We start from the raw sequence: 12,409 nt of genomic DNA, 5'->3' as shown, positions 1-12,409 counted from the left end.
CGAGCAGATGGATGTCCGTGCCGTATCGCCTTCTTGTTGAGTTGGCTCGGCTTGTTGGTGGTTCTACCTGTGTTTGGATTTAGTATTGCTTTGTGTCTCGTGGTGGAGAAGATTTCACACCAGTTGACCCAGATGTTGGTCTAACCGAGAGTTTGTGGGATCGGGGTACACTGCGATCCGATGACAAGATGCCTGTAGTGTTACACAGGTGCATGTTGTAGTTCAGGCTTTAGATGTAGCATCAATATCCTCCCTGCTCCCCCTGCTCCTCCCTTCTACCCCCTGCTCTTACCTGCTCCTTCCTACTCCTCCCTGCTCCCTGATGGCAGAAACATATGGTACGAAGGAGCAAGTGCCGCAGCCCTCACCGCCTTATTACTCATCAATCACACCGCAAAGCATGATGGGAGGGCAAATGTAACGGGATGTGCACTCCATCAGCTCCATCTACTGTGTGTATGTGTGTGTGTGTTCGCTATCTCCTGCACCGCTGTATGTCAGTGTAACTGTAATGTCAAAGCCTCGCATGTCGGCTCAGTGGGAGCCATCCAGCAAAACCAGCCTGCAGTATATTATGTTAATGTCTCGTATGTTCACACGTGTGTAACCACACACACACACACACACACACACACACACACACACACACACACACACAGCACCACGATGGGGTGTGTTTTGAGTCTTAACATGAGACTGGCTGATATGGGCCTCGTGAGTTTTTTCCTAATATAAAATAGGGCTGCATGGAGGTTAGCATCACTGGTTCCCTAAACAAAAAAGCCAATGGGATTTTTCCATTGAATTATTGAAGAAATAAGCAAACGTTTATAATACTTAGACATTTAGTTCAGCAAGACGATCAGTTCATAACATTAAGCACTTTATATATTTTTATTAATGGTAGAAGTAAAAAGCTATAAATGCTCTTGAATGTTATAAATGAACTAGGCCACTGTTGCATGACTTCACTATAGTTTGTAATGTGAATATAATGACAAACAAGCCAAATGTGTCATTGATTTGAGCTTCAACACTCAAATAAGTAAAAAAAAATGTGATCACACAGCATTTAAACCTGGAAAAGAATTGAACCCAATAATACCAAATCCCACACAATATTGAATCGTACTCTCCACTGTGTGATGTGAATGTGTCCAATATGAAGCATTGATTTGCTCATTGAGATCAGACTCTGCCTCCTGGTTTTCTTTAGCTCACTACACGGATGAGGACTGAGCGGCAGCCAGCACTTTCCTCTTGCCAGCGGCGTGAACACGCTCTGTGCCGTCTGTCTCGCCACTGTTTCTCTGTGCAGAGCTGCGAGGCTGTAGATGTGTGTACCAGGGGGCTGGGACTGGGTTACCGGGGCAACCCAGCGCATGTGAGGCGTTTACTGGAAGACGATTGGATTAAGCAGACGCTGCTGAACGGGAGTGCTGAGAGGTTTAACCCGATTACTGCCAAGCGTACACACACAAAAACAGGTGTGTGTGTGTGTCTTTGTGTGTATGTGTGTATGTGTGTCTGTGTGAGTGTGTGTGTCGGGGGCATCAGGTGGTTGATCTGATTGATTGGGAATGATGAAAGTGGACTTAATTTTGATTCATGAGCTGAATTATAAAACAGTAGCAAAAGGCCACCAGCAGCTTAGTGGTGTCTCTCTCTCTCTCTCTCTCTCTCTCTCTCTCTCTCTCTCTCTCTCTCTCTCTCTCTCTCTCTCTCTCTCTCTCTCTCTCTTATTATCTCTATTATTACTATCATATTATTATATATTATTCTACAGACTTAAAAAGTACATTTGAAAAAAAAAATGAAAGGATAATCATTCCATTTTTTTCAATGATCATTCCCTCCAATCATCTTGAATCACATGTAATTTGCAGTCAAATAATTGTAATTAGATAGTTTTTTTCAGAATGTTCAGACCTACATCAAAATGTCCCAATATGTTTAATAATAATGCAAAATCACAGGCTGTAGAAAGAATTATCATTGATTTTAATAAAAGATTTAGCAACACAGATGTTAATATAGGAGTTATTGCCAACTATTAATATCATTTTCACAATTTGATGATGTCTCTGCCAGTCTTATTCCCCAGTAAACAAACTAAATGGAGCAAAATAGACAAAGAGAGAAAACAGAAGAGATGAAGACGTTCGCTGGGTTTTTGTCGTCGTAATGTGACCTGAATGTGCTTTATAAGCAGCCGGGGCTCTGGGAGAAAGGCTTTTATGTGTTTCATTATTCATCTCAACCTTTGATCGACTCGCTCTCCTGCTTGGAGATGGTCGACGATGTTGATATCCTGAGCTAATTACCTTAATTACCCTCCCGCAACACACACACACACACACACACACACACACACACACACACACACACACACACACACACACACACACACACGGTGGCTGACCGGGGGGCAGGGCGGGGCTCCTTCCCTCCAACAAGTCTCCTAAAGAGGATGGATGACTCCAGCTGCTCTGAATTTTAGTGAGAAAATGGGTGACAGAAAGAGGGATAAGAGATGAATTTATGTCAGGGGGGGTTGGAGAGCTTTCCAATTGGACTCTGGTGACGTTTGTTTGACTCCAGAGAAGTTAAATAATCACATAAGGTGTAGTAAAATGCCACGTTGCTTGCTGACAGTTGCAATAATTGTTGCTGATGATAGAGGCGAGACTCCAGAGAGACCAGAACGCCACAACTTCTACCTGAAGCTCCTCCCCTTTCTGCAGAACAGCTTAAACATCAGACACCGAGTACAGCAATATCCATGTTTAGGGATTGGAGGGGGGGGAAAAAACACTCACAATAAGTTGATTGTGGTGAATTTCCATTATGTGACTTGAAAAAGCTCAATTTCATGTAGAGAAGTGAAAAATAGAGCCCGACTTAAACGATTTTTGACTCATCTGTTACGAAGATAATTCTATATTTTGTTAATAAACAACTATTTTTACTAAGTCATTCCAGTATGTTTTCTGTCACTCTAAGAGTTTGAAGCTCATGCAAACAATACGTTTATATTGTTGCTCTATTATGTTGTTATTGTAATAATATCACATCATGGTGATGGTTTGGTGATTCCTGCACTTGCCAAACACACACATTGGCACCCAACAGCTTCTTCAGCCATTAAATCTGTTAGTGAGATACTACCCCCCCACAGACCAGCACCGCTGCTGGAACCGGATTCACAGCGGGGCGGTAACAGTGGAAGGAGAGGAGATGACAAATGAGGGAGAGACACACATGCTCCGTATGGCTTTATTGGTGTTGTATAAACAGTGCTGGTAGATAAAGGAAGATAATGGCAAAGACTCAGAAGGGCAGGGACTCGGTGTGTCATCCATAGACATGAATGGAGGGTGAGAATGACGGCAGAGACAGGAAGAACCTCTGATGTCATTAATCCGTTTTTACTCCATCTCTTCCTGTGGAGGCCTCACATACTGTTCCTATAAATCAGTGATCAAGCTTGCATTGCATTACCTTTAATCAACTACCAACGATAAATATAAATGTTCAATATAAATAAGTTAATTCAAGTGAAGGAAATAGATTTTCCCCTTAAATATTCACAGTCATTTCAGACATTTACGTCGTGGAGGAGCCAGGTGTAGCTATGTGTAGGTTTCACACGCTTTTCAAAACGATGACAGAGGTAGGTCTGATATGTCTGGGCGATAATTCAATATGATCATTAATGTTCTATCTGTCTTTTTATAGAATTCTGTCATCAAAGACATTCTTTGAAGCAAAATGGACTGATGAAATCCTCCTGGATTCCTGCAGCTCATTTCATATCAGTTTTCTCCTGTTCATCACTCACAATGAGAAATAATGATGGACTTCATAACCATAAATTAGGAACATTCCCAGTAGGCTATTTTATAATGTATAATTTGTGAAGTATTTAATTCACACATGAGTATACCACGTTGTAATTTTGTGTAGATGATTTATTGGATTAAACGTGCTTTATCATGATATGCTATAGAGATATGATATATCGTGCCAGAAGGTTTTGGACGCATCGCCCATCCCTCTGAACACACTCTAACATCGCAGCTCATATTATTTCCCAACCACTCCTTTTCAGCCACTGCTAGTTGCTAAAAAGCTAACAAACCACATCAAGTAAAAGATGTCTCTGTCGTCAAATTTGGATTTTTAACCTTGTTTTTATGCAGGGGAAAAAAAATGTTTTAAACGGAATTTAACATGTTTTTGTTGCACAAACTGGAACTTTTGGCTACAGATGGTTTGTCATAATGATCAAAAGCACCACACCTTCTTTACCAAACCGGATCACAGCCAGTCAGTGGTAAATAGACGTCTCACTTCTCAGTCATCCGTTACTTCTACTTTCATTGTTATTTCCTGAATTAAACACAGCTTAGGCAGGCCATATTTTCTATACATCCCAATTTAAATGTCACATTTAATATTTGATTTATGACCCTATGTGTGAACATTTAAATAATTATGTTTTCATTTCAATTTTTCAAAAACTCAGTATGACACAAATGTACTACTAATAGAACTAAGAAATCCCTTAAAATGCATGTTCATATTTTTACTTCTTCATCGCCAACGGGTCTCTAAAAACAGCCACCCTTAAATGATTTGTTTTACAGGGGCCATGTTGTTATTATATTCCCAAAATGCCTTCAGATGTGATGCAAACCAGACTGTACGGCTCCTGAGCTCACAATAGGATATTTTGAGGTGTACTTCAGGGCAGCATGAGCAGGCATGGACGCGTGGTCTTTTTACCTGTCCTTCACCTATTGCAACACACACACACACACACACACACACACACACACACACACACACACACACACACACACACACACACACACACACACACACACCTCCTGCATCTCCCTGTCAGAGGAAGATTGATGTCATTGGGAGGCGTGCTGGGCACACGGCGTCTGGGTGTGGTGCAGGATAATTATCTCCTCTTCAAAGCCTCATCTGGCCTCCATCTGCTTGCCTCTAGCATGGTTAGCTTAGCCACAGAGCTCACAGCTTTACATCTTCTCTCCTGCTACACCTGCAATACGCTTTCAAAGGCGTCTTAGCGTGCGAGTTCATTTGCTGGTTTACGTGTAATTCACCTGGAAGCTGCTCAACACAAGCGCAAGCTCTGCATCGCGAGCCAAAGAGAAGCTCTGTTGGCAAAGTCTGCGGGAGCGCCCGACACACCTCGGCTAACAGTTCCTGTTATTAACTCCACCACAGCTCCCAAACGGGGATCCTCGAGAGCAGGGCCCGTAAGCTTCTGCTTCCCACTAAGATGTTAATCACATGGGGTAGATGACAGCTAATAGTGTTAATGTCTGCCTGCAGTGCATGTCATTCTCCGCCCAAGACATCGCCCTTCCAAACTGCTCTAAGTGGGTGTTGAGAGTGGAAATAGCAGGCCTCCAGTAACGCCCAGTAGGCGAGGGGGTTAATGGGTCAAGACATGGTCACATGTTGGCATCCCTTGCCAATGCAAATAAATAAGGATCCTGCTTCTTTTTTGTTCATGTAGTATAGGAAATATTTTCCATTTGAGAAAATACACAATATTATTACTATTACTATTATCATATGTGTGAAATATAAGGCTTTGGCCAGCAGCCAGCGAGCTCAGCACAAAGACAGGAAACAGTGGCAGATGGATTAAACAAATGAGATCTAAGTTCAGAGTTGACGGTTGGCCGATTTTGTCACCATTGGACTGGAGTCAGGCTAACGGTTTCCCCCTGTTTCCAGTCTTTGTGCTAAGCTAACTGGTCGACAACTGGTTAGCTTAGCTTGGCCGTAGCTGTATATGTAATGGTCTGATATGGGAGTGGTATCTATAGTCTCTTCTAAATCTTCGTCAAAAAGTTCATATTTGTATTTCCCAAAGTGTCAAACCTTTTAAATTAAGTCTGAAAATGTTTTACTTTCATCGCCTCTGTTTCTGTATGGAAGTCATAACTGGAAACATACAGTACATTTTAAGTACTTATAGTACACAACTGGAAGAGTAATACAACAAAAATGTGGACATTTCAGATTTCCATTGCTTTGTTCCTGTTTGCCACGTTCCTGACAGCACGTCATTCTTTCTTGTGTCTCACCCCGTAAAACCCTGAAGTGATGATGACACATCTCCTGGTGTAAAATGTGTCTCTGCCCACAGAATGACTCCCGGCTTATTACTACAAAGATTGGTATTGTTGTTTGTCCGGAAAGCACCTGAGGAAAGAGGACGTTATTTGGTTTGTTGTTGTTACACGGGTCGGGCAGGTTTATTAGCCTGCTGTGCTCCCTTCATGGACCCGTCACCCCGAGCCTGCTGTGAACTCGAACTAGAATTGAGATGAGTCTAGATTGTTTTGACATGCGGTTTTCATTAATGTGTCAGACGCACATCTAAGTTCTCCCGCAGGAAGCAAATGTGCTGGTGGAGGCCGCCTCTCGGGTCACATGGGACACTTCATAAACACCACAGTAGCCAGAATGCTCATCAAGTCAGTAATGTGTACTCCCTGAATGCTACTTAGTGTGGTTTTTTACTCCCTTTTCTTACCCACAATTCAGTTTGTTTTGCTGGCTGCTTTATCAGCATGACAGAGATGTACCACCAAGGGAGGAAAACATTCACTACAGAGCAAAAATAATTGTGTTGCTGCTGCATGGCAGCAATTTGGGTTTGAAGCACTATATGCGTCATTTTACATGTTTTAGCACATTTACTACAAACAGCAAACCTTTTTGTGAACCGGGCTGTAGCATTTCAGATGCACTTACGTTCAGTTCCATTCAACACTCTCACTGAAAGGTCCTTTTAGTAGCTGGAGCTAACAGATTGCTTAGTTTGGTTTACAGCTGTTTCTGGGCCTTTTTATGGAGTCTTCGTCTAAGTTGGCTTTAAAAGTTAAAAAGTTTGCTTTGAAAATGGCGTATTTGTGCAGGATTTGCCGTGTCATTCATTTATTGCAGCGATGATTCTTTGTGACCAATCGGTGGTCTGCATAACTCCACCTTGTATCTGCTCAGCTCGCTTGGAGCCCGAGCGAGGAGATACCATCTATCGTTGAGATGTTTCAAATGTCTCGTTTCTACACCAAAGATACTGAACTGTCGCAGAGGAGAAAAAAAAACCAGAAAATCTCCACATGGAAGAAGCTGGAATCTGAGAATGTAATCAAACTGGTAAATTGATTATCATAACATAAATCCAGGCGGAAAATGCCTCCTTTTTTAACGACAAATTCAGTAACTAGATATAAAAAAAAAAAGTTTGTTTACTGCCTCAAGTGGCTTCATTCTAACAAGGACATAAGAGCCACAGAAGTGATTATTTTTGTATTTTCTGAATATATAGTTGGGTCGTTGTTCCTCCTTCGTAGTCCATATTTCAAGACCAAATACTTCATAATGGGTCAACATGGTCCGTTTTAATTATGGCCAAGAAATAGACTTATTATGCATCTTTTTCTTCCGACAGTATCCCTAGTTATAATAAGCTTGGGTCACTTTGAGGTCCATTTAAAGACAAGAGCCCTGAAATCGGACACTTTGGATTTTATTGATTAGTTTACCGGTAGATTCTTTTGTGCTAGAACCATCTCCCATCCGCTTGATTGGTTTCTGTTCTCTTCTGCACCCACGAGTGCATTTCTCAAAAAGATGACTTGTCCTTGTGCAGCTTTGATCAGCACATTTTTGCACCTTCAATCACACAGACACTTTTAAAATGATTTTCTTTTTTTCCACATTGCAAACTGGGAATAGACCTACACTCATTTCACTTGAAAGCGAGTTCTGCATCGCTTTCACTTTCCTGCTGTTTTCAGTCCACTCTGCCCTCCTCGCTCTCTGGTCTAACACCTCCCTCTTTCGTTTCAGTTGTTGCCCGTGTGTTTCATGACTTCTGACGTTTGGTAACTGAGTTTTGTATGCAAAATATGTGTGATGTGATGCCAGTTTTGCGGTGGAATGCAGTTCTTCCACCCGACCGCCTTCCCAGTGTGTTCGGTCCTTTCCTGCAGTGCTGAATAATGCACAGATGTGTGTGTGTGTGTGTGTGTGTGTGTTACAGGGGGGTTACAGGAAGGAAGCCTTGCTGGGATATGATTACATCTCCCAGTAAAGGCTGCAGTAGGAAATGGATCCACAGACGTGGTCCTCAGGGCATCATCCTCTAGTGAAACCACCAGTAAGATTGAATTATTAGGATGTTAATGACACACACACAGACACACACACGCCCTGGTCACTCACATACCCAAACACATCCTCACCTTTTTCCGTTGATGGGACCTTTAGACAAAACTAGATCCTGTCTCTTCTGGTTTGAGATGCTGTTTGATTGGTTATTTTGACTGTTGAAGTGATCTGTTCTGCTGTGGTGGTTTGTGGGAAAACCAGTGTCGGTGTTCCTACAGTATATTTATTATTTACAAGTGAGAATTAAAAGGGAAAAGTATCACTTCCTGGAAAATCATTTATCTGTAATGATGACCTCATTCTGCAATAGGTGTGAATTTCGAGCCATTTTTTTTAATTGCAACGTTTGTACAACGTGCATCAATGCATTTAGGCTCCTAGCTAATGATTATTTTTATTATGTATTAATCCACAGATTCTTGTCTGAATGAATCATCTCTCTGCCTCCATGTATGGACTATCTCACTCTTTCTACTACTTTAGTTGCTCTTCCCATAATGCTTCACTAACAAAAAGCTCACATGCTAAGTGGCCGTCGGTATCAGCTTCAAGTGGCACTGACCAAGCTGCTTATTTGATGCCTTGGCAGTGAAAACAGGCAGCCAAATCACAAACAATAGCAGCCCAAGCAACGCTTGAAAGTCCCTGCGACGTGGATGTAGTGTCACTACTTGAGCATGGCCACAATGAACGTCCTGCAGTGTAAAAGAGCTCTCTCAAACCAAACGGCCTGTCTTCTCTGGTTTCTACGTTATATCTTCCACCCTGAAGTCCTGTTTCAGCAGGACATACATCTTAAGAAGTCCCCTTCATGGTTTTTTAATGGTAAAGATCGAATTTCAATAAAGTTAGAATAATCCTTTCAAACAGACTGGTGCCTCTATGCAAAGTTTGTAGTTGCAGGGCCTGAATAATGGATTTTTTAATGGATGGGTGGATTTCTCTGAGTGGAGCATGGAAAAACAGTTTTGATACCTTTTTCATTGCTGGTTCTGCCGCTGGCTGCAGCTGAAAAATGGTTAGCCTGGTGATTTCAGTGCTGCTGGGTTACTTTTCCATACAGCTGCACTTTTATCAAGTTTTCCAGCGATATTACACAGCTCAAAGTGGACCTGGGGGTTTAGCGAGGGTTGGTGTGGCATATATATTCCTGATGTTGTTGGCATAAAGCAGGAGCAGCGGTGTGATTTGAATCCTCGCCGGTTTGAGAACACTAGCAGCGATAAGGGAAGGAGAGAGTAAAGAGTAAACACAGAGCAGAGTAAATGACATTATCAAGCTTTAGAATAAGAAAACGTTGAATTTCTTATCTGGTTTCCAGAACGCAGAGAGCTGTGGTTCCCTGCAGCTTTGGTCTAATTGAGTTTGAGTTGCTGTTGCTTCGTCTTAAATATTCAGCCTGTTTCACCCATTTTAACCGACTAAGTTGTGAGGATGATATAAAACGCGTTGTGCTGACTGAAGACACCACTTATGCAGAAAACCCCCCTTTTTGGATAAATACTGTTTGATGTATCTATTAAAATGATATATTACATTTGAAGTAAGGTGATTACACCAGGAGAATGTGATACCAACCCACACAAATGTTTTTTTTTTTTTTTTTCATTTTCTCTTATCACACACAGAAGTTATGACATTGCCTGGTCACAATCTTTTCATGGCCTATTTTGTTGCCATGGTGAGGCGAGCCGAGCTGCCCTCCCGCTCACAAAGTTTAGTTCAGCAATACATAACGTCTGGACTTCAGGGAGAGGAAGAAAGCGTTGCTGGGTTTGAATGTGGCTTCTAATGCCTTTTTAAATGCATTTGTCTTTTTGCTGAGATGGGGTCAATGCCCCCATGTCCACCACTTTGCAACTAAAGTGATTCAATCTTGTTATTCAAAATAGTTCACTCCATTGTTGATTTATCCAAAATCATACAAATCCTGAGATACATATCAAGGTTTCAGGTTCATGACAGCAGGTCATGGGCCACAATAAGGGCAGCAACTGTAGCTTATTTTAATTTCCATATTTATACTTTCAGATCTTTTCTCAATCAATTAATTATTTATGAAATACACTAAGCCAAAAATGCCCCAAAGAAACATCTTCAAAGTGCTTTGTTTTTCTGACCAATAGTTTATTTTGATTTAATTTACATCCATTTATGACAAAAAAAAAAAAAACAGCAAAATGTTTAAGGAGCTGAAAACAAACATTGTTTCATTGTTTATCAAAGTAGTTACTGATAACTTTCAGCTCTAGCTATTATTGTAACTGCTAACAGTGATTTTGCTTCTGTGTCATCTCAGTGCTGTTAGTCTTATTAGCGACGTGTTCTTACTTGAGCTGGATGGGTCATGTTAGCAAAAGCAACCTATTAAAAAAAAGGAACTTCTGCTGTTTAGTTTGTTCGTTTTCTCTGTAAATGCAAAACTCTCCCGTACGGGCTAGGCTAACTGCACTAGCGTGGTTAAGCTAACAGACGACAATGAAAAACTGCCAAAGCTTTCTGAATTTGTTCTGAATATGTTGGTCGTGTTTTGCTAATGGTGACTTGTTGGTGTCACCTGAGTTAGCTAGCTTTGGTTTCTTAGTGGAAATTGCTGTCTGTCTGGCTTGTTTAAAACCTGTTACGTTACTTACAGTTTGTTGCACAAGTGACAGGTCATGGACTGTATTTAGAGCAACTATTTGGTTCAGAGACATACAAGCTGCCAATGTCTGTGTAGAATGAATGTGTGCTATTAGCCATTGTTCAGCTAACATGCTGCTAAAGTCTCAAATGTACTTTAGCAGTACCAACTGATTGAAAAAGATTCAAAACACACACACACATATAAGCAAGGCACAGGCTGTCCCGTAAAACGCCCAAACCTGCCAAAACATGATGCATGATGTCATAGCAATGTCTTCAGATCAGGTTGTTGATGACTAACGGAACTTCTAATCAGGCTCAACCACATTTGCAACTTCCCAATGCCATCATGTCGTCTTAGTAAACCAGCAACCAGGGAGAAACCACACACACACACACACACACACACACACACACACACACACACACACACACACACACACACACACACACACACACACACACACACGACAGCGGGTGACAAACGTCTTTCTGCCTGTCAACCTATTGACCAATGTTAAGCAGGGTACACCTGATTGACTGCATGATGTATGAATGTGTACGTGTGTGTGTGTGTGTGTGTGTGTGTGTGTGTGTGTGTGTGTGTGTGTGTGTGTGTGTGTGTGTGTGTGTGTGTGTGTGTGTGTGTGTGTGTGTGTGTGTGTGTGTGTGTGAGAGAGAGAGAGACAGAGAAGGCGAGCATGGAGCATTGTGGGTAAAATTCGACTGTCGTCGTAGATCTTCAGCTGTCTGCCGCTTGCTTACATCAAACCCCCGCTTCTCTTCTTCTGCTCGGCCTCTGCTGCTTTACCAGCTATTTACATCCACTACACACACACACACACACACACACACACACACACACACACACACACACACACACACACACACACACACACACACACACACAGACACAGTTTACAGAGGTCTCTATAGAAGCTACTGAATGTCCCACCTTTGTGGTAAACGGCCCGGCTGTTAACTGGGAGGTCTGGGAGATGTTAGTTCTGGCTCTGGATCTGACTGATTTATGGCTTCTGGTTCAGACGATGTTTGCAGTGTTTTGTTAAAGCTCTAGAAAGTTCTCCTTCATTTATTTCATGTTTATCTTGCCAGTCAAAAGTTTGGTGGAAGGGAATAACTGAAACCATATTTCATACTTAATATTTATTTGTTTGGTGAATGTACTCTCTGAAAATAGTTGTTCAGACTCTAACCCATACATATTCATGTTACTACAGTAAAGGACTGAGAAAACTAGCAAACCATTTATAAGGTAGAACCGGCTGTGGATGAAGCACTCTATTCTTTTACCTGAGTCAAAGTAGAATAGGCATGGGATGATTTGAAAATGTCATGTCACCATTATCCTGTCCAGAATACTGTAATTACAATTCATGATATTATCCAGATAATCATTAAAATATGCTTAAAGCTCTTAATATGGCACTAAAACATACTGGCATTACTATACATTTGGTCACAGATCACAGATAAGACAGTGAACATCCTTTTCAGAGAAAAACAAATGAATAATACAATTAAATAAGATGAT

At 41.5% G+C, this 12,409-nt stretch overlaps 1 protein-coding gene across 1 annotated transcript in view; it reads left to right on the top strand.

The window, feature by feature from the left end:
• The window catches only part of usp6nl (USP6 N-terminal like), an 86,645-nt gene that overhangs the window by 9,472 nt on the left and 64,764 nt on the right, over positions 1-12,409 (top strand). The window lies entirely within an intron of this gene.

Source organism: Eutrigla gurnardus (assembly GCF_963514095.1).
Source record: "Eutrigla gurnardus genome assembly, chromosome: 21".
Classification (NCBI taxonomy): Eukaryota; Metazoa; Chordata; class Actinopteri; order Perciformes; family Triglidae; genus Eutrigla; species Eutrigla gurnardus.
This window is presented reverse-complemented; position numbering and strand designations above follow the sequence as displayed.